Source organism: Taeniopygia guttata, chromosome 8 (genome assembly GCF_048771995.1).
Source record: "Taeniopygia guttata chromosome 8, bTaeGut7.mat, whole genome shotgun sequence".
Taxonomy (NCBI): Eukaryota; Metazoa; Chordata; class Aves; order Passeriformes; family Estrildidae; genus Taeniopygia; species Taeniopygia guttata.
The window spans coordinates 24,265,123-24,288,183 of record NC_133033.1 but is presented as its reverse complement, the minus strand read 5'-3'; the positions used below and the strand labels follow the sequence as shown (position 1 = coordinate 24,288,183).

The following is a 23,061-nucleotide window of genomic DNA, read 5'->3' as shown; positions in this document are numbered from 1 at the left end:
CCCTCGCAACCCAAACCATTCCACAATTTTGTTATTCTAGGTAAACATGAAGAGGCCTCTCTGTAGAAAACATACATACTTGGCTTTGCAATTTTACCCCGTTAAAAAAAAAAAAAAAAAAAAAAAAAAAAAAAGAAAGAAAGAAAAAAGAAAGAAAGAAAAAAGAAAGAAAAAAAAAGGCATTTGCCACATCTCTTCTCTGAAAAAAAAAATTGTAGTTCTGGAAATATCCCAGTGTGAGCCCTATCCCCAATCTAGCATATCCAGAGCAGCTGCCAGAATGAACCAAAGCAGAAACAACTTCATTCATAGCATTTGTCATGTCTGGCTACTGAGGAAGGGCAGGACATGCAAGTGAAGTTGCTTGGGGTATGCAACAGCAGCACGTATGTGAGCATTTCCCAATCCCATGGAGCTGCCCCTCACACAGCTGCCTTCCTGATTGGTATCAAATGTGATTCCAGCCAGCTGGTTCCTATGCCATGATTTGCTGCCTGTTCACCTCCATCTGCCTTGGCACCAGTGCCCTCCATTCTTGGCTTGGCCCAGGCAGGCACTGCTGCCCTGGCCATGGGCACTTGCCCAGCTCAGCAAGCGCAGTCAGGGTGCTACGCCAAAAATCAATAAATAAACACACACACACACACAAATGAAGAGATTTCTGCCAGTTGAGTGCTCCAAAGCACTCAAAGATATCAGCTGAGTCCTGACAGACCAAATGGGGTATAATTCTGCTGTCAGGGTAAAAGCCAAGCATGAAATTGCAACAGTGCCAATTTAATACAGCTGCAGCTTACAGGGAAGTGCTGCCTCAGCAGACCTCACAGCACTTTCCAAGCTCTATAAAAGTTAATACACACTTATCTTCCATATTATGCAGACATTTTTCTTTTTTAAACAATCCAAAGTTTTATTTCACTGGAGTTACAACAACTGCCATCACCAAGGTCTACTTTAATCACACCAGTATTTGCTGGGCAAGCTCTATTTATGGATGTCTTTTGGTTTAATTTCTTTGCAAGTCACCCACGAGATCACACAAAACCTTTCCTAGAACATTAAACTGTCCTTGGGGATTTTTTGTATGGCTGTGAGTCATTTATCTGTGAATGCCATGTACTAAAATGCTGCACTATCATTAAAAGAGCCATTATGTTCCTTCACATACCTCATCCTGCTGTGCTCCCGCTCCCCCTGGCACTATTCTCCTTTGGGTATCCTTTACAGCAAACACCTGCAATAAAGCTACCTCCAAGTTGTTTTGCTTCCAATCTCCCCTTTGCCAAGCTCTGTTCTAAAGCACATCACTGACTGGAGTTTATCCATACAGTAACCCCACTAGTTTCATTATTCCCATCCGTTGAGGGATTCGGTGTTTCAGTCTAGAGCGGTAAATCCTTTGGAAAGGCTTTCTTACCCTATAAAATAAAGATCTGAAAAGCAATACTCCTTCAGCTAAGCTAAAACAGCCCATCAGGTCAGATGGGCTGAGAACTTGGCCTTACTCCCCCACAGGCAGCACGGGCTGACTCCAGCAGTGCCAATGCCCAACAGAGCCTGGCCAGATTCCTGCAGGATCAGAGTTCCAGCTGCTCTCTGCTGAGAGCTCAGCTGGGAAACAGCACCCGGGCAAACGAGCGAGGCATGGTCAGCATCAAGTGCTGTGGGCAGCAGAGAGCAGAGAACCCTGCAGGAGCCGTGCAGGGCAGATGTCCTCAGCTGATTCCACAACCCAGGCCATGTCTGAATGGTGATGTTGGTCCTCCTCACCACTTGAACACTCACCAGCCTCCCCCAAAAAACCCAGCAGCTGTCCTTCACATACTGTTGTGCCACCAGCTTATGTGACCTGCCTGCCAGAAAAGCTTTAATAGCCTTCACCAGCTTCAGTTTATTTCATCCTCATTTGGTGACCTACAAGTACAGCCCAAATAAGGCTGTTTCACCAACACAGGTAAACACAGATCTCCAAAGTGTCCAAAATATAAAAAAGAAAGAGCATGATGAGAAGTGATTTAAATTTACATAACAAGCATAGTTTAAACTGAATGTTCACTCAGAAACTACACCCTGTAAACACACCAAGCAGAAGAAAATAATAAGCTTTTCACCTTCATTAGCTCTTTAGGCAAAGCTTGAAATATGGAATACTCTTAAGAGAATACACAGTCACAGAATGGGTTGGAAGGGACCTTAAAGCCCATCCAGTCCCACCCTCTGCCATGGGCAGGGACACCTTCCACTAGCCCAGGTTGCTCCAAGCTCTGTCCAACATGTCCTTGGACACTTCCAGTGATGGGGAGGTGTGGTTTTCCATTCTCATCCTGCAATCTGAATCCATTTTTAGGGAGTGAAATGGATATGGGAATATTTGGAACTGGATTGTTGTGGGAGTCTCTCCATTGCTCACTACTCCAAAACTTTCATGATCACCCAGAGGGAGCTGTGCAAAGGTAAAAAAGCTGACACAGCCCCAGAACGGCAGCAAATCTTTTTGAGGCACCAACTCAATCCTCTGGCCTCACAAATACAGTGTAAATTTCAGCTCTTCCAGACTGACTCAGGAATCAACAGTCAGACTTGCACACACACAAACTGGCACCAGCCAAAAGGAAACATTTTAAAGGCATGGCTGCACATCCCTGAGCAAAGCCTGGACTTCCAAAACTGAAATCACAGAAGTCAACGTAGCCACTGTGGCATCTAAGCTTCCACCTAAGCAATTAAACTACGACAACACACGACTGAGTAACACAGAGACCAAGGATTTTGATGCTTCCTTTCTGGGGCTAGTCTTGCAAAAACCATCTCATTGGTAAATAAGGAGAAAAACCCACAGCAACCTAATAAACTGGCCATTCCAAAAGGGTCTGCTGTTTTTCCATGGCTTTCTGCCACACCTCAATTGGCCACATGTTTATGTACAAGCTGAGCAGCAAGAATGTTGGGAAACCCACAGATTTCCCCATGACACACAATCGCACATAATTACCACTGACGGTGATTGCAAATTTGGCACTCCCCTAGTCCTGACCACGGAACACATCTGCACCAAATGTCTGCTTTGGACAGCTGGGTGCTTTAGGAGATCTAACAAAGGAATATGGAAGTCTTCTGCCTACCTCTCATCAACTCGGAACACTGGATTTGTTTATTCCAGAAGGAATAAGAAAGCTCTAAGTGATACATGGTAACTGAAGGAATTTTGGCAGAGATGCTAAACCTTGTGGAGTGCTCTCACCCACAGAATTCCTTCTTCTAATTCACAGCAAGGATGTTTTCCTGATGCAAAGCCATATTCAGAATTAAACTAACTAACTAAATAAAGCAAAGATATCCCCCCAAAAAGCCTCCACATCTTTGAATATTTCCAAAGAAATATAAGTTTAAAAATTATGACGCTACAAATGAAAAAGTAAAATAGAAAAAACCAAAATCCCAAAGCCTACCACAGTATAGCAACAAATCCCTGATATTCCAATAACAATATTAATGTCATATTATATATAATATCAAAATAATTACACTATGTTACATTATGTAACTACATTAATTATATACTAATAAAAGCTAATATTATAGTTAGTATATTTAGTTGTATCTTCATAACACAGGATACGCAGAAAAAAACTGGGTGACAATTATCTTCCACATTCTTTTTTATTCATGAAGTGGACTGACAAGTCTAGCACTGGGCTGTGGCAATTCTGACAGTTTTTGATATCAGAGGATTAATATGAGTTTCACATACCCATATAAACAAATCCTCACTTTCCCATTGATATATGTGTGTATATATGTTATATATGTGTGTGTGTGAGTACACATATATCAAATAATTTTCACCACAAATGAAGCGATGCTCAAGGATTACGAGTAATCAGATTAGACAGCTGAAATGCCTAAACCAAGATCCCTCCCAAAAGAAGCTGGTGTACAATTATTCCCTAAGAGCCATTTACTAAGGGTGCTGAGCACCGAGGTTTATCTGATTTAATGCTCTTCTCAGAGAAAGAAGAGAACTGTATCCAATCCATTGCAAGGCTCTGCTTATAATGCCTCTGAAGACCTTTAAAAACAGCCACTGCCAAGAACTCAGAGAATAAGAACAATGGTAGAGCTGCTCCAGCCAGCTGTCCATCCTGAGGGCACAGAAGCAGAAACCTGCAATTTTCCAACAGCAAATTGGGTCCTGCAGGCTCTTCCCTCTACAGATCCCTCATAAACTGCCACTGGAAGTGCTTCACAGGGCTCTCCTTCCCCTTAAAGAGAGGGTCACCACACAGGTGAGACTACATAGAAGAAAACCACTTGTAACTGACATCTCAAATGATAGTGAATAGTTTTACTCATCACACAGCTGACAAGTACATGCACACAGGATCAGAAGCTGTTTTATAGCATGATGTTTTAATGCACCAAAAAATGCTGCTCCATTTTAACTGATTGCAAATTTCTGTTGTAGACTACCAAACCAAGAAGCTGACTCCACCACATAGTAAAAATGACCAAACTTAATGTCTTGTGCTTTGTGCTCTGACGTGAAGGACACCCTCAACTCCCATTCAGATGATGGGAACTGTGTGATTAGAAACCTCGATGAATTTTTCCAGGAGCACAAGGCAGCACTGGAGATGCTGCCTACAGCCATGGCTAACACCCCCTTGCTAACACACATCCCAATGGATTCAGGGAGCACTGAGTAAGGCAAGATGCTTACCACTAGAACATGCAATAGGCTATTTAAAGTTTCCTCCTAAATGATATTTCCTCATGACTCAGCTGCTTTCAGATTCTAACCTGGCTATAATCAATTTTTTTAAAAGCCCAGAAACTGCAATGAGCAACTTTTACCAGAAAGAAATGAGCCAAACCAGCCCAGCAAGCTCACATTTCCTTAATACACTCACTTTTTTATTTCTTAAATCATTTTTCAGCCTTATGACTTATGACTACTAAGTCTAACAGCAGACAGGAAGGAGTCAGACTGCTCACAGTTGTTCACCCAGTTTTTCTTGAGTTGGCTGTTTACAGACAAGCCAGATAGATTATCCTGGGAATTGCAGAGCCCTACTAAGCAGCCCAACCCAGCACCAGTGGAGCTGATGAAGCTCCATCCTCACAGATGGCAAGGGCCACCAACCTCATGCATCAAACTCTTCACCTCAGGACAGTGGCCAGAGCCTGGCTGAAATTCAGTGACCAAAGATGTAACACAAGTTCTACTTGCAATGTGCCTTAGCAAGTGCCACATTTATGTTGTTATTTCCCATTGTTTTAATAGTTATGAGCTCATGACTTTTTTTTTTTAAAGGAAAATAACAATGACAAAAAAAAGCATTATGCATGCTTCATTTCTTGGAAAAGAAAGCTCACTTGGAGACCCAGAGTGGATAAAATCTATTATTCTCATTTTTTGTCTATTGCAACAAGGACTAAGTTTAGCTTACAAGCCTCAAGTGCAGTTGTCTAAAAGTTATTAACCACATGCAGTAAGAAATAATAAAAATCAGGGTCAGATTTGCCCAGCACACTGTTAACTCCACCTTCTGAGAACTACAGTCACAAACCACAGTGTGTGCAGAGTAACCTCCTCTACCCAGAGATGGTTAAAATAAATCCAGATTTGCTACAAATGCTCTCTTAAATGGGTGATGCCCTGAACTGTCGTGGAACTTCTCAAACCCTTTGCATGAGTGGCACATCACATTAACCAAGGAATCCTAATTTAAAAAACTACCCCCTTAGGCTGGAAATGAGAAAAAGATAGCTTCAATGCAATAGAAACACAGGCTGATTATTGCTCTGAGGAAGTAATCCATCTGAACATCTCCTCTAGCTCCACTGCAAGGCCAGAAGTTTTTGTCCATTGCTGGTGCACAGCTATGGGCAAAGAGACCAGAAAACTTGAGTCCACGTGGTTCAGATTTAAAGTAATGACTTTAGTGGCTATTAAATGTCCCAAAAGATGACACAAAGCAAGTTTTTTTCTTTTCTGGGGACAAGTAAATATAGTGAATGCTGAAATCTGGAGCAGCCCCACCTCAGGCTTTTGCAGAGCCTGGAGGTCTGTTCCCAGAGGGGCCACAGAGCTGTGTCTGAGCTGACTCTGCTGCCTCTGGCCAGCCCTCCGTGGATGGCTGCCCAAGTCCCAGCACACAGCCACGGCTGGCAACTCGGCTGACAGGCCCTGAGAGAGGCCAAGGGCTGAGCGAGCCACGGAGATTATGGCAAGCTCTTACAACTAGGTGGTCCCTGACATCCAAGCCTTGAGCTTGAGCTCCGTCCCAGCACTGAGTATGTCCAGGACTGTGCTCTCCTGCACCTCCTGCGTGCCCAGAGCTTTGGGGTTTGTGCTTGCCTGTCCAGCACTGCCACTGCTGCAGGTATTCATGGGGCTGCTTTGCTTTTCCAACAACAAAAGGCACGAGCAGACACAAGGGGAGAAAGCTTTGAGCGATTTGCTTTACTCAGCCTACAGTAAAGGACAAACAGCTGATAAGGACTGCAGACACAGCTTTCTTACTGTCCAGCCTGGGAGCAGCGCTGGATCCCAGGGCTGGCCTGTGCTCCCAGCTCCCACTGAACATCTGAGAAGGTCATCAGCTCACTTTCTGTTTGTGTTTATTTCCCCTTGTTAACAACAGGCTGAACAGAGTAAAACTCAGTTCATAATGCTCTTTAAATTCTTTCTCCAGACTGAACTCCAGATCAGTCCAGGTCTATTTCTGTCTCATCTCTGGGTTTGTGTATTTTGGCACTGCTCCTTCTACACTTGTAACAGCACTGGATAAAGAACGTGCACTGAGGAACCGGGCAGGAACAAATGCAACTACCCATTTCACAGTGCTGCTTTGTGATTAATTACCTTACCATGCTGAAGTGAAATCAAGAGGGATTTAAAACACAATTTTAAATTCACAATTTATACTTAATATTGCACTACCAAATGAATTTATTTACTGTGACATCTAGCATGATTGATTTTGAGCTGCTGTCCACACTGCTGTCGGCCGGGAATATCTGAGCTCCACCATCGGGAGCCTCCTGGCACTGCAGGGTACCACAGCCTCGTCCGTAAAGCTCCTCCTTCTTCATGGAACTCAGGCTCCCACCGTGTCTCCGAGTGTATCTCATCGTAAGAGGGGTCCAGTGGCTGACTGGCAAAAAAAGTTACAGCTTCTTTTATTTGCAGGATAAATTAATTCAATTAAAATGGCTAATTAAAAGCTTCTTCTGCTTGGAAGATTATATTCCCAGATTGCTTCCTTCAAAGAGATTTGGAAGATCCTTGGAGAGAGCTACCTTACTGAAGCCAAGTCAACTTTTTGGTCTTGAGACATCAGCAAACTGAAAAGCAACTGGCTCTTTCCTGCTGAAAGTGCAGCTGCATTGCTTTCCCAAAGGATATGGAACTACTAATGCAATCAGAACCCACTGCTATAGAAAAGCAGGCCCTGTAAGCAAATAAAGTCACCATCAGCAACCGGAACATCCTGGGAGCAGGATTACCCAGACATGCTCAGTCTGGGCTGAGGGGAAATATTCTACATCCCCATCATGTAGCACAAACCAAAGTCCCAAGGCAGGAACAGTATTTAACAGGGGTGATTACCCCCGAGTTATTAATAAAGCAGCAGTCAGTGTTTTCTTCAAGAAGCCATTTTCCCAACAAGCTTTATGGAGACCATGGCACTAATCCATCAGTCCTTAAAACTGCCAAGAGACCATGGGAACACAAGGAATTCCCAGAGTATGTTCTTATATTAAACCTATCCTGCTCTTTAATAAGCTTATGCTGGGGTTTGACTTCACATGGTAAAAGATTATTTTAAATCATCAAAGAATCATAGGCTTAGGTGGGAAGGGATCTTAAAGTTCATCTAGGGGTCCATCAGTTGGGCAGGTACATTTCCACTATCCCAGATTGCTCCAAGCCCTGTCCAATCTGGTCTTGGACACTTCAGGGATGGGGCAGCTACAGCATCTCTGGGTATCCTCTGCCAGGGCTTCCCCACCCTCACAGGGAACAATTCCTTCCTAACACTTAATCAATGCTGCCCTCTGGCAGTGGGAAGCCATTCCCCCTTGTCCTGTCTTTCCATCCCTTGTAAAACTCTCTCTCCATCTTTCCTGTCTGCTCCCCTCAGGCACTGGAAGGCCACAGTGAGGTCACCCCAGCACTTCTCATCTCCAGGCTGACCAATCCCAATGCTCTCAGCCTTCCCCATAGGAGAGGTGCTCCATCCCCTTGACCCCCATGGTGGCTCTCCATCTGACCATAGATGCACTATGGTGTATTTGGTTTAAATGGGTCTCTGGAGGTGTCTTTGGCTGGAGGGAGTCACATGGCCTGGGAAAAAAAACACCACTGTTGGATATGAAGCTCAGATACAGTGCGGTAAGTTTTCCCTAAAAGAAACACAAAAAAGTAAAGACTGAGCTACAATTCCTTCAGATGCAGACACAATCCTTGAAACACTAATTAAATTTTGCTCAGTAAAGTATCAGCAAACCACATAATTATTCAATTAGCCCTAAACAAAGGGAAAAGACAGACATTAAACACAGACCTACCTACACTTGCATAATTCAAGCACTACTAAATAGAGTCCCTTCAGTTTTCATACCAAACTACCTAACTCTCAATAGAACACAAGGAAGAAAAAAGTTTAATTTTGAAAATTCTAGAATAAAACCAAGGTTCTAGGAGATGACCTGTGTGTGCCTGCACACATATACATACATGTGCATGAACATCATGATTTAGATACTCAAAAGAACTTTAGGATATATCCAGCTGCCATCCGTTGAGAATGCAGATGTCCAAACATAACAAAAATCAAGTTATCTGACGCCAGCTGCTGGGAGAAAGAAGTGTCACATTCAGTACAAAACTCAGATATTCTGCATGAGATTACTCTGTACCTAAAATATTCTTTTATTTCCTTTTTACTACTAGAAATGCATCTGCCTTCTTTCCAAGTAACTGACACAGTTTTTACTGATTTCAGTTAGAACAGACTCCAGCTCCCATCCAAGTATTCCACTATAAAGTGAATTGCTAAAGGATTACCAATGTAAAACCATTAGAAACCCCAATCCTGTCCTTTCAGGCATTACAACTATAAATTCAAATCTCTGCATCATTCCAGCTAAGTCTCCACTTCACAGAACTAATCCATGTGCAGCTGACAGAACATGGAATGTTACAGCAGATAACACTGTCCGTGTACAGCAATTATTCACTCTGACAATATCCAATTGGGAATATTATCCCTAGGGCTCTAACATGGGTCCAGTGATGCCTCAAATACTGCTGCGAATAGAGAGGCATTGATTAGTTGAAATTAAAACACCCATTTAAGGATGTTCAAAGAAGGGCTGCTACTGGTGTTCCAGGTTAACATGAACTTTCTGGTTTGTTCTGTTTTTTTCTAATTTGTTACTAACTTTCTAAATAATTCATTTTCTATTTCTACCTATCAGACACATTTGTTACTCCTGGCAAGGCACTGTTTGAGAAGTTGAATCAGATGATTTTTTTGAGGACCTGGGCTGTTGCAGGACTCTATTGTACAAGAAAGCAATGGGAAAAAGAAGCAGAAAATAAGACTGCAAAATAGCTTATCTGACAGAGCCAACCCAAGAAAAAGAGGATACTGAAACATTTTAGTTCTATTTTTAAAAATATGTGGTTTGGATTGAAATGCTGATTTAAAAAGAAAGATATAGCAAGTTTTTCATGGCCAGACAAGCCTCTCAAAAGCTTCATTACAGCACTGTTTACTTTGGTAACTGGCGAGTCAGCTGGAAGCAGCTCTCTCCCATCCCTTCACTTTTGCCTGTATCATTTGTAATTGTGTCATTTTCTAAATGGCACCAAGAAAAACATTTTTAAGCAGAAACCGTTCAAGTAAGGGATAAACTTCTTGTGGAAGTCTAGAGAACCAAGGCTGAGAAACTGGAACACTCACCACAACCCAGGGGAAGGGGAAAGGAGTCGGGCCAGTCTGAGCAGTGTCTCCACACTGCCGGAACAGCTCAGTGGTGACAGTGGTCTCATGTGTCTTCTTGCTCTCCACGGGCCACAGCAGTCAGAATGCCCAGCCTCTGGTTCTTCCCAGCTCTGAATCTGACCCACACAGGGCTCCCTGGCAGCTCTCCTCCCTAAGACAGGCTGCAATCCCTGGAGCTGGGCTGCTGGGAGCCATCTACACAGAGGTACAGAGGCTCTTCTCCCCCCTCTGCAGCACTACACTCACTTGATGGTTTTAATCTGCTAGGAGAACCGAAAACCAGAACTTCTCCCCACAGTAGTCACACAACCCCTGAGAATGACTGCTTGGTAAATGAATCCTGCTGCACAGAAGTCTCCCACTCAATGCTGCTGAGGGTCTGGCTGCAAGACACACATCTTTAATTGTCACTTTGGAAAGGGAATCTGCACATTCACTGACTTACATACACTCTGTGGCATGTAAACTATCCCCCAATCCATGTCTAAGCATCATTTCTGCCCACAGTCATTTGTCATATAAAACTGACATGTCATTCAGATAGCAAAACACCTTATAATAAAGAATCATGGAATCATTTAGGATGGAAAAGTCCTCTAAGATCATCAAGTCAAACCACTGACCCAGCATTGCCAAGGCCACCACCAACCACGTCCAGAAGTGACACATCCACACAGCTTTCGAATTCCTCCAAGGATAGTGACACTTCCCTGGGCAACCTGTCCCAATACTTGTCAACCCTTTGAGAGAAGAACTTTTCTTAGTATCAATTTAAAGCTCCTCTGGAGCAACTTGAAGCTGTTTCTTCCTGTCTTATATAACAATATAGCTTTAAATGTCAACTGAGAAAAGACCAGAAAGAAGCCCAAAGCAGGAAGAGACATGCACTTGTTCAGGAAGAATTTCAGGTTGCTTCTCCAGCTCTGAGGGTTCATCACCAGCAGGTCAGCCAAGAACTCAGAGCATGTCATTGTCTCAGTGTGACTTGGATCCCTGAAGGACTCAAAATCCTAAAAAACTCACCAGGTCCTTTCTTCAGCGTCCTTCAGAGTCTACCTAAACCCTCAAGGGTATGAGAAGTTTTCAAAGCAGATGAGCTGCCCTAACAAGCTGAAGGACTTGCCCTGAGAGGCTGTGGCTGCCCCATTCCTGGAAGTGTCCAAGGCCAGGCTGTGCCCCTTGCATGGGACAGCCGGGGATGGGGGACACTTGTCCCTGGGGGAACTCGGCATGGAGGGGAAACCCTCGCCTCCAATCAAGTTGTGAGAAGGTCTCCACCGGTGGACAATGGAGGAAGGTCAACTGGCAGACTTTGGGATGAGTCAAGTACATATAAGAAAAATATTAAAATGTGCATGACCACTCATAAATATTCATGTTGCTGATGCAATTTTCCCAGGTGTATAAAAGGAGGAGCCACCATTTTGTGAACAAGCCCCTGGCATCGAGCCACGCTCCCAGCGCTGTCCCTTTTGCTTTGTGTATTTTTATTAGTTCTCAATAAAACTTTTTATAGCTCATCCCCACTCAGGGTCTGAGTCATTTACAACAAGCTCCCTTACAACCACACTGCCTTTTGCCAACTCCTCTACGCAAGCAAGAACTCTGGGCAGCTCGTTACAGCAGGATCCACGAGAGCTTAACTGGGGAGCTGCTAATCCGGGCAGCTTTGCCCAGCCTTGTCTGCCCAGCAGCGGAATCCCAGCTGTGCAGATCTCTATCACCTCCCCACATGGGCCCAGTGCCCCTGCACTGACCCACAGACACAGCACAGCCATGGGGAGCACTGGGACACCTCACAAGAACGGGAGTCAGCAGCTAGAAGAAAGCTGTTTCAGGGCTTTGGAAGAAGGAAAAAAACGGCATCAGACTATTTCTGCTCTTGATGCAGGTTTCAGTGCTCGGTAGTTTTTAGGAAGCTGTGGAAGAGAGGGAAACATTAAATATTATCTGTGGGTTGCAAAATTCCACGGAGTTTTACTAGTGTAAAAATGCAAGCATGCTCCAAACTAACTCAAAAAGCAGATGTGAACAGGGAGGAGGGAAAGAGGATGAGAACATTAACTTTTTTGCCCTAAACAGCTAAACAGGAATACATTAGGCAAAACCTTGTTTTCTGTTCACTCATTTTGTAAAATTTCTTTGAAATAATGCCACTATTTATGTTTAGATAGAAATTAATTTAGACTAACTCATTTGTCTTGAACCTCGTATTTCCCAGTTTTACTCTCCATCTGGCCTAGTCCAAACAGACTGGAATGTACTCAGTTGACTACTGGAAAAAACATGGAACTCTCACAGGGCAATGAAATAATCGATTGCTAAATAATTACCAAACTTACTCTAAAAGAATGATTACAGTTTAAAAACAGAAGCATTTACCATGATGATTGTTTTCACTAAACTAGTTCAGCCTGTTTATACAACAGAGAGCACAAAGATATCTTCTATGGGGAATTTGGATCTGGGACCATAAAGCCATCAAGCTCCAAAAATCAATGTTACCACCTGACTTGCACTGTTTGTGTAGGCCAATCTAAAGCATATTTTCTCAGGGTCTGCATTGTGTCTGGAAGAAAACCCACTCTCTGAACTGGCAGGTCCTTTCAAATAGAGTCTGACAGCTCACACTGGATATTTGGTCAGGTCACCACTCCCCTCACGAGTCAACAGAGTGAAGGGTGAGTGCTAATTCCTGAGCTGCTGCAGCAAGTATAGTCACTGAGGATGCCACCAGTGAATGGCATGAAATCATGGAATGGCTTGGGTTTGGAAGGGACCTTAAACCTCATCTCATTCCACCCCCTACCATGGGCAGGTACACCTTCCACTAGGTTGTTCCAAGGCACTCCAACCTGGCCTTGGACACTTCCAGGGATCCAGGGGCAGCCACAGCTTCTCTGGGCACCCTGTGCCAGGGCCTCCCCAGCCTCACAGAGAAGAACTTATCCCCAGTATTAAACCCTGCCTTCTGGCAGTGGGAAGCCATGCTCCCTCCTATCCCTCTAGGCTCTTGTCCCAAGTCCCTCTCCAGCTCTCTTGGAATCCCCTTTAGTTACTGGAAGGGGCTCTCAGGTCTCCCCAGAAACCTCTCCTCTCTAGGTGAACTCCCACAGCTCTCCCAGCCTGTCTTCAATCCTTCCCTTAGAGAGTGGTCCTGTCTTTGCTCTGATGTGCTGCTCAGTGCTCAAGCTGCAAACTCTCTCTGGCTCCCCCCTCCAGCATCATAAAGACATTCACAAAACAACATGGAATTCCTGCATACACTGAGAGTCGAGGCAATTTCCTGAACATGGTGGCCAAGGAACAAAGATTGTAAGGGCATCACTAATTCTTTAAACAACAGCCTGTTGTGCAGGTTCAAGGCACGTTTTTGTACCAACTGCCCACTGGAATGGTCACAGTGGAGACTGTAATTTCATGGAATTCAGGAGCTATTCAGGTACAGACATGGATAGTCACCCAGTCTCTCCTGAAGATCTTGTTCAGGTGTCTGCAGTACAAAAAGGTATCCAAATGATTAAGGCAGGATGGCTCAGGTTTAAATCACCAGTTCTGCCAAATATCCCCTTTGCTGCCAGAGGAAAATCTTCAGGCTCCACTCAGGAAAACACTTAAGGATATGTCAAAAGGATATCAAAATCAACAGGATATATATGAAAACATTCCAAAGTGTTTTGCTTAACTTTGTGCCTGAAATCTCCAAACTAAATGAGGCAGCGTTTCCCATCTCCTATCCCTTCTTTATCCCTAGAGCTGGGGCTGGATATCCTGGGCAGGATTATTTATCATCACATGAATGTAGCAATACTATACCAGCATAAGCCCAACTGTAAAAATGTTAAGACAAATGTTACGGATTAATTCTGGAATGATTACAAGGCCCCAGACCCCAGTGTCCAGCTAAACTACATAAACACAGATAAAACTGTCCAAACTGCAAACCTGAATAATAAACCCTATTTAATTAACAGAACAGCTTAGATGAAATTCCAGCTGTCCTTCACACATGATAAATTAAAATACTCAGTACACAACAGTACACAAAGGAAATATCAACAAAACCAGGAAAAATTTAATTAATTTCATTCTCCGAAGTCACATCTCACATTCACTGAGCCCTTCCAAACACATTACGTTGCTGATTAACAGTGATGCCTTAAGGTACTGTTTTTTCCTTTTTTCTGATCTTTGGAGTTAAAAACTGCTTTAAAACATCACTGAGGCACATAATTCTTACTGAACGATAATGTCGGGGAGCACCCTGTAATTTGAAACACTGCATTTCTAATGGACAAAATTGAGTCAAGTAGGAAAAGCAGGATGGATCCAGATCCCAGCCTGAGCACAATCAGACTTCAAACAGAGCTGAAAAAATGAAAACCAGCTGAGCTAATAAAAACCAGACCCTGCTTAAACAATCTTTCATCAAGTAAACTTCACCTATATTGTTACTCTTGGAATTTGGTAAAGTAGGAGGAGCCGGCAAGGTCTGAAGACAAGATGAGAAAGGATATTTGGGAAGGATGTAATATTTAGCAAAATAAGATGGCAGACAACCAAAGCCAGACTCTGAGCTCAGTTGTACTGGTGTAAATCCAAACTAGCATCACTGACTATAATGGAATTACTCTGGATTTACTCCATGTTAGCGGAGATCAAAACCTGATCAGAGACAGAATATCAAACTGGGAAAAAAAGGCTTTTATATCTACACAATGGGGCATACCATTGAAAGTAACTAAGCAAGTGTTTAATGCTTAACATTAAACAACACAAGGTGAGATGGACTTAGGTTATCCCATAAATACCCACAGCCAAAATTCTCTGTAGAGCAAAAAGTTTCATATACTTCAAATCTACCTCTAAGCAAGATTTATGCAAATTAATGAGTTAATTCAAAACATGCCTCACTTATTCAGGGGTTTTCTTATTTGCTTGTTTTGTAAAAAGGACAGTTTGAAATGAACCAAGACTCATCCCCACAAAGCAGGAACGCAACAACATCTCTTCAGCTGCCTCCTTTCCAGAAAGGAATACAGACTCTTACCATTTGCTAAACTGCAGCTCCAGCTCCAGACTGTACCGTATACCTCTAGACTGGGGAGTATTTCTGTGCCTTCCCTCTAAAAAATGTCCCATTCTGTTACCCATTTGGGTAACAGAATGACATTCAGATCAACTTTGGAAGGTAGAGAAAGGGCCAACATTTTACAGCAGTGACATGATCCCCACTTTTCACACCCTAAGCACGAGCCACAGCAGGAATATTGAGAACAAAGCTTGACACACAAAGCAGCCTCGTTTTTCCCCCACTGTCAGCATTCACAGACTGTCCAGATTCTCCCTCATATACAGATCCCATGTAACTCAATTGTTCCAGTTCACTAGCACTAGGGATGCTCCCTCCCTGCCTGCTGCGGCTCTGCCAGCTAAGCCCACTGCCAGTCCTGCTGGCCAGAACCACCACAACACAAACCATCACCTCCTCTGCTCAGCCCCAGGGTGGCTCATGCACTCTAATCAAGCTCCCAAACTAAAGAGCTTCTTCAGCCTCTGCTAACCTGGTCTCTTTGGGAATGAATCTTGGATTGCCAAGCAGCACTCATGGCTGAGGATCAGAAAAAGCCATGACCCTAAAGAAGAGGGAAGAAGGAAGCAGTACAGAACAACAATTATTTTGTCCACAACAGTTACAACTCTAGGAAAATGTCACTTAACAGATTCAGCACAATTTCAGAAAACAAAGTATCAGGGTCAGTTGGTCCAATTTTGACCCAGAACAAAATCTACAAAAGTACTCACTCCCATGGCCAACATGTGAAGTGGGAATGAGGTGGTCCTAGCAACCAGCCTCATTCAGGCTGAGGCAAACACCACCTGGCAGGTCAAGAGAGGGGATTCTCCCCCTCAATTCTGCTCCGGTGTGACTCCACCCTCAGCACAAGAAAGACATGGAGACAAAAAAGACATGGAGACATGGATCTGCTGGAGAGAGTCCAGAGGAGGCCCTGGAGATGCTCCCAGGGCTGGAGTGCCTCTGCTCTGGCACCAGCCTGAGAGAGCTTAGGGTGCTCACATGGAGAAAAGGAGGCCCCAGGGAGACCTTACAGTCCTTTCCAGTGCCTAAAAAGGCTCCAGGAGAGCTGGAGAAGGACTTGGGACAAGGACTTGGAGTGACAGAAGCTGAGATTGCTTTGAGCAGAGTGTCCCTGCTCATGGCAGGGAGCTGGAACTAGATGGTCTTTGAAGTCCCCTCTAACCCAACCCATTCCATGATTATGTGTTCCCTTGCACAAACCTTTTTGTGGGTAACACAGCACCTCTTTCAGAGCAAGAATATATTGTCTTTAGCACCAGCACATTTCACCACCAGGATCCAGTGTGTATAGGCAAAAGATACTCCAGACTGCCAAGAAATCTTGAGATATGGAAGGGAGTACTGAGAAGGGACACTGAACCTCAGAGGGAAAAGGGTCAGTGGAAACTTGGAGGAAGTGATGTGCTGAATACAGAGACAAAGAAGATAAAAAGATGAGTAGTCATACTAGGAAAGAAATGAAAAGAAGAAATAAACATTTCAAGGAGAAAAAAGTGATTTGTGGTTTTGTGGTTAACACAGAGAACTGTGACTCAGGGGTAGGTCACATGAATATCCTGTGATTTGATTCAGCGTATGTAAAATTTAAAAAGGGAAAGACATGACCAAAACAAAACAAACAAAAAACCCAAGACATTAAAAAAAAAAAAACAAAACGAACAAAACAAAGCCAACCACACAGATATCTGAAATGTCCTAAGACACTGAGAGGTAGGGGTTTAAGTAGATCAGGACTAAACAATCCTGGTCAAGCACCACTGCCTAAGCACCTTGTTATGTTCCCCAAAAGCTGTAGCAGAGCAGCCAAAATGTTACCACAGCCAGTGCACACCATGTCCTATTTCAGCAAAGTACCAGGGCATCACCGGGTACTTGGCCCAGCCTGCGCCACACCCTGGATTCTTGTTGTGTTTCTGGTTCTCAGGCTCTGGTACATGACAGCAATTAGTGTGCACAGGGATGCTAAAGATCTCTAAAAATTACACCACTATGGTATTGGTATAAGTAACAGAAAATGGGAAAAGATCTGCCCAAAGATGGGCAGAATCACAGAAACCCAGAAATCTGTCTGGGTGCTCCAGCTATTGCTCTTTTACCTAAAACTGTGTGCTGGCCCAAACATTTCCCTTATTCACAGACTAAAAACCCGTCTCTGACACAGTAGCTTTAAGTCACAATCTCATGAATACCTTAGTAAACAGAAATACAAATTAATATAGGGGCATAAAAGAAATTACAGTACTCCTAGCTATCCCAAGACAGACCCTATCATTTTTCCTGCACAGTTTTCCTCCTCTTCTGTTCATCACTAAGTTCCAACAGCAAAAGCACACTACTCAAGTGAACTAAGACCTCACTAACTAAACAAAAAGCTCCATCCTTTGGAAAACAGACTCGGACATACCATTGCAGAGCTTAAGTGAACTCAGGAAATGTTTCAGAGATATTCAGCATCCCCAGAGACACTTCACTTCAGCTCATGAAAATACACTGGTGTCCAAGGCATGAAAATTACAATGGCTTCCTGCTGACCACCCCAGCCCCCGGGCTAGGAATCTAATTTAAACAAGCTGGCAGGAGTCCAGCAGTAACCTACAGTCACAGCTCAGAGCTCCTATCCCAAGCAAATAGCCCAGACATTTAGCAGGGACTACAGCAACACAAGACATTCCTTCATTTTCATTCCATGCTGCAAACCCACCCCCACTCACTCCACTTCAGCAGCATTTTTCCAGGCTGAGAACTGGGGTACTGTTCTGCTTTGGTTACCTCTCTTTGCTGAGCAAGGTCTGCTGGTTGTAATTTATGTTTATGAAGTTGATATTTGGCTCCACTATGTATCAGGCTACATGAAATTGGTTTTTAATGCTGCATAATATTAATTCATTGTACCTATATCACACATGTTTTCATTCATTGTACCTATATCACAAGTGGTAAGGAAGCAACTATTCCAGTGAGAATGGATGAGCCTGCTAACAGGGACACATCACTAAGGGGAAATTCAACCCTTTCAGTTTTCTCCGGTTGTTTGTGGTGTTTGCCACATGCTGGCTCTCTGTCTGGGAATATGTCATCTGCAAAAATCCATGCATCTTACCAGTAATGCCTTGTAGACTGAAATCAAGGCTAGGAATGTTGCAGGAGAAGGGCTACGACTTGGCAAAGTGATCAGAGTGAAGAGGAGAAGGAAGGGTGCCACAGCAAATCAAGATGGAGGAGCACAGGGATACAGAACAGTAGGTTAATGTTGCTGCATGAAAACACAGGGCCTGTTTACATTTGCAGTACACAGCACAAGGCACATCCCAGCCCCTGCCTGGGAACTGTCCCATGGCACTATCGGCCTTGGAGCTGCCAGTGTTACTCCTTCAGCTGACAAAGGAGGGGTCTCCCAACACCCAAGGTCCAAACCCTGCCAATAACCTGTGGAGAGGGCACAGAAGGTGCACGAGCTCCTGAGCAGCCCGTGATCAGACATGCACCAAGGCCCCTGGCAAAGCAGGCGCACAGGAGCCCTCAGGGTGTGCTGGGGCTGCCCAGCCAGGGGCCTTCTTCAGCTGCTGATGGGAGCCAGGGAATCACCATGTGGGAATAACCGATTTCCCCACGAGAGCCCTTGGTATCCCTGTGGTAGGATGAAAACCTAAGTGTGAAACAAGCCTCAGGGACTATTATGTGGACAGTCAGCCCAGTGCAGAATGTTAGAAAGCAGAAAGCCTCTTAATTAACTTCCTATGTTCTAAATTCAGGGCTTTGATTGAACTAACCTTTGCTTCCTCCACAGCCAGTGAAAGCAAATGAGATCTCCAAAGAGTATTTACAAATTCACAGGGGATTAATTGCTCCTTAAGGTGCCAGCTTCATTTCACGATTTATAGAAAGAGCCTCTGGGTCACCAGCCCCTCAGCTGAGCGTCTTCAGCTAAGTGCCTGACGTGAACTGTGATTAATCCTGTCCTCAGTGCCGTGGCTTCATGGATCTTGACATAACATGATCCCATCCAAGTGCTTTAGAAACATGAAGTCATTGTGCTTCTCCTCTAGCAAAACCAATTACCAAAGAGTAGGTTGCATATGTGCCTCAAAAAGCAACAAAAGAAGCTTAACCATAGACCACAAGGGGATATGCTTCACCTAAACCATTCACCCCCTTAAAAATGCAACACTGTAAACAATCCCTTTGCAAAATGCAAATCTTGGACCCAGAGTTCACCAACAACAACGGCACGGCATGAATTCATTGACAGCATCACTGAAGGATCTCGTAAATCTGATCTCAGAGCAGCACACCTCAAACAGGAAATCCTAAACACCAGCAACAGTCATATAAAGCACATTATGTCCAACAATATAAGTGAGGGGTAAAACATTTTCCCTGGCTGGAGTAATGAAGCACAAAAAGCAGCCAGCCAGAGCACATTTCATTGAATCCATCCTATTCCTTCTAACAGAACTGCTGATTACCAAGTCATGGTGAGCTGATCAAGTAACACCATCACTCTCTTTCAACAGAGAAACTGTTTTGCCATTTGCAAACTGAAAAACATATGTTCTCAATATTTCCTCTGATGCATGTGTCTCCTTCAAAACCAAAGTCACAGCATATGCCAACAATTAAATCATTGACTGGAAAATATATACCAACTGGCATCTGAGGGCTCTATGTCTAAAGGGTTCCTCCTGCCAGGCTTTAGGCCACATTCAAAGTACATTAACTAAATGAAGTATCTGCTCCTTTTCCATAGTCCTTAATCTGTTTTAGGCAGATCCTCCACTGAGCAGAATCCATACTAGTATGAATTCCAAGCAGCCTCTGATATGCACACAAAGGATAAAGCACAAGTAAGAAGAAAGATGACAGAGACCTCAAGTCATAGAATTGTAAAGTACCTTGAGTTTGTAGGGATCCACAAGGATCATCCAGTCCAATCCCTGACCACACACAAGACACCCCAACAATCCCATCCTGTGCCTGAGAGCACTGTCCAAACGCTCCTGGAGCTCTGGCAGCCTTTGGTCATGACCATTCCCTGTTTTCACACTACAGGGGAAATAGCTCTAAGGTTTCTTACAAGCTGGCCCAGCAGGATACAGAACGAACATTGCATGATGCATTGAAAAAAATCACCAACCCAATACAAACTCCTTATGCTCCCCATTGGTTAAGAAAAGCTCAAACACAGGGAGCCCCATCACTCCATGTCCTCTCAGCAGGACAGGTACAGTTCACTCTCTGCAACACACAACAGTGAGCTTTCAAAAGGCACCTGGGCATGGCCTCATGCCTCATCCTAATCAAGTCAGTACTGCTGGACAGCAGTGCAGCACACAAAGCAAGGATTAAGGATCAGAGGGTCAGTTTCACCAGTTTTCAGGTCTTGGGTGGCTCTTTTCCTTCGTTCTACCCTGAGAACTCAACTTCATTCTCTTCCCTAAAGGCATTCATTCACTATTAATTCATGTCCAGGGAAGGGAACAGGGCTGGGGAAGGGGCTGGAGCACCAGGAATGGCTGAGGGAGCTGGAAAAGGGCTCAGCCTGGAGAAAAGGAGGCTCAGGGGGACCTTGTGGCTCTGCACAACCTCCTGGCAGGAGGGGACAGCCACTGGGGTCGGGCTCTGCTCCCAGGGAACAAGGGACAAGATGAGAGGAAAAAGCCTCAAATTGCTCCTGAGGAGGTTAAGATTGAAAACTGGGAAAAAATTCTTGACTAAGCATTGGAACAGGCTGCCCAGGGCAGTGGAGGAATCACCATCCCAGCAGGTGTCCAAAAGACATGTCTGTATGGCACCTGAGGTCATGCTTTAATGGTGAACATGGCAGCACGGGATTAGTGGTTGGACTCAATGATCTTAACAGGTCTCATCCTCTCTCATCTTAACAATTAACCTCTCTTAACAATTCTATGATTCTAATTCCCCACCACAGAGACATATTTTTTCCTAGTTTTCGTCATGGATTGGCACTTGAAAAGAGGAAGCTTGGCATTTCAAGAGGGAAATACTATGATTGGCCTCCTTTTCAACTTTCCTGTCATATTTCTGTGACAATTCTCTTTACAATGAACACTATTGACTCAGTTACAGTGAGATAAAAGACGTATCCAATATTCATGGCTCCTTATTCACTTCATTACCGTGCATTATCAGGGAACAGTTGTTTTCTCCAGATGAAAACATGACACTGTATCAGTCTCAGGGAGGGACAGTTTATTCATAGTTTAAATGTACTTGAGGATCTGCATCAAATATCTGCTTTTCATACAGCAGTAGGAATTTGATTTGTGTGCATTTAAACCAATCCAGGAGATGCATGCAGCAGCAGAAATTGCTCTTTGCTTTCCATACCACAGAGCTCCCATCAAGACCGGTAGCCAGTGTTAAACAATTACTGCCATGAATAGGATTAATTGGGCTTCTCTGTGTGATTGTGTGAAACACAAGCTGCTGTAACCCCTGGGAGATAAATTCAGAGTGCAGGAAAGACAAGAGGAAGGTGAATGAGAAAGTTTCTTTGTTTAAAAAGTGGTTAAGAAACTGAGAGGAGATCTCTCTGTGAATTGTCACATACCTAAAAGTTGATTTAACAAAGGCACTATGACTTTTACCTGGGACACAACAGGTGAAGTATCCTCCATGCAAATTCCAGCTCTAGGGAAAAGGTGCACACTGCTAACAAACAGCAAGGCTCACCTGATAAATTACATCAGAAGTAATTTTAAGGACAGAATAGCACCAGAATACATTGTTGTTGAGCTGCAAAGCTTCCCTTGGAATAATAATCACTTGGAGCTGAAGAGAGCAAAGCAAAACAAGTAGCTTCTAAGTTCTGTAGGCAACAATTTCAAATGCAACATGAAAAATAATTTGTAATTCAAAGCAAAAAAAACTTATGTACTTGAGGCATTATAATTTTTTTTTTTTTTCCCAAAGGAAAGAATCTCTATTGTATCTTCAGATAAAAATGGAGAATAATCCTTCCTCTTGCCAGAAGGATTCAAGAATCAGAGGGGAAATTCACCCTTGCGCATACCTTCTGGGCTGGACATGCAGAGTTAAGACAGCAGAAAAATAAGTTGTAAGTGATGTTTTAACAGGCTTTTGGATCATGTCACAGCGTTTTGGCTGCCTCACAGATTTTGGAGCTTCTGGCACTGTCAATACTTGCTGTGTTCTCTAATCTATATAAGCAGCTACTTTTAGAGGGACCCCAGATAAATCCCTCTAGAGGAACAAGAAAACATCCATGCAATCACAGGGTATTAATTTTATAGATATCACAATGTCTCCGTTAAGGGTGACAATAATGTTTCAAATACTCATTTCCCACATGGTCAGTACAGTTATCCCAGAAGCCTTAGAGATCGAAAATGTCTTTGAGTGTTTCAGACTTCATCTTTATCAGCCCAGAACTGTTCACTTACACTGCACTGGTGACAGCCACTCACCTGACGACAGCAACGATAACACTTGGTAGTGGTAACAACATAGAGCAGTTACTGAGCTTTAGGGAAGCAGTATTTCCCATTGAAATTGTCACTTGTAAAATATTAATAGCAATACTTCATCAGCTTTAGCACAAAAGAGCAGAATTCCCAGTTATTATGCCCAGGTCTGCTTATCATTTGCCCTCAGACATACCAAGGCAGCACTGAACAGTTGTACTTTTACACTGCATCTCCTAAAACACCAAGGAAAAACCTCAGAATTAGGACGAGTGCGCTCATTATTGCTGTCACTGTGTATCTAAGTCCAAACTAAACCAGCTTCCAAAAAACCCCAAATCCTTACATATCCTTGAGTTGTCAGATGGGATGTTCACAAACGTGAGGCCACCAAACACAGAGCTCTGACAGATAGGATGTCACCAGCTTTAATCTGGTATTCTGTGATCCATCAAAAGAAGAAGGAGATGAGACTTAGTAAATTAGCACTTTTTCC

The 23,061-nt window shown here is 43.7% G+C and overlaps 1 protein-coding gene across 1 annotated transcript in view; it reads right to left on the bottom strand.

Annotated features, from left to right (window-relative positions):
* The window catches only part of HMCN1 (hemicentin 1), a 164,139-nt gene that overhangs the window by 133,791 nt on the left and 7,287 nt on the right, over positions 1 to 23,061 (bottom strand). The gene's annotated exons all lie outside the window — the stretch shown is intronic.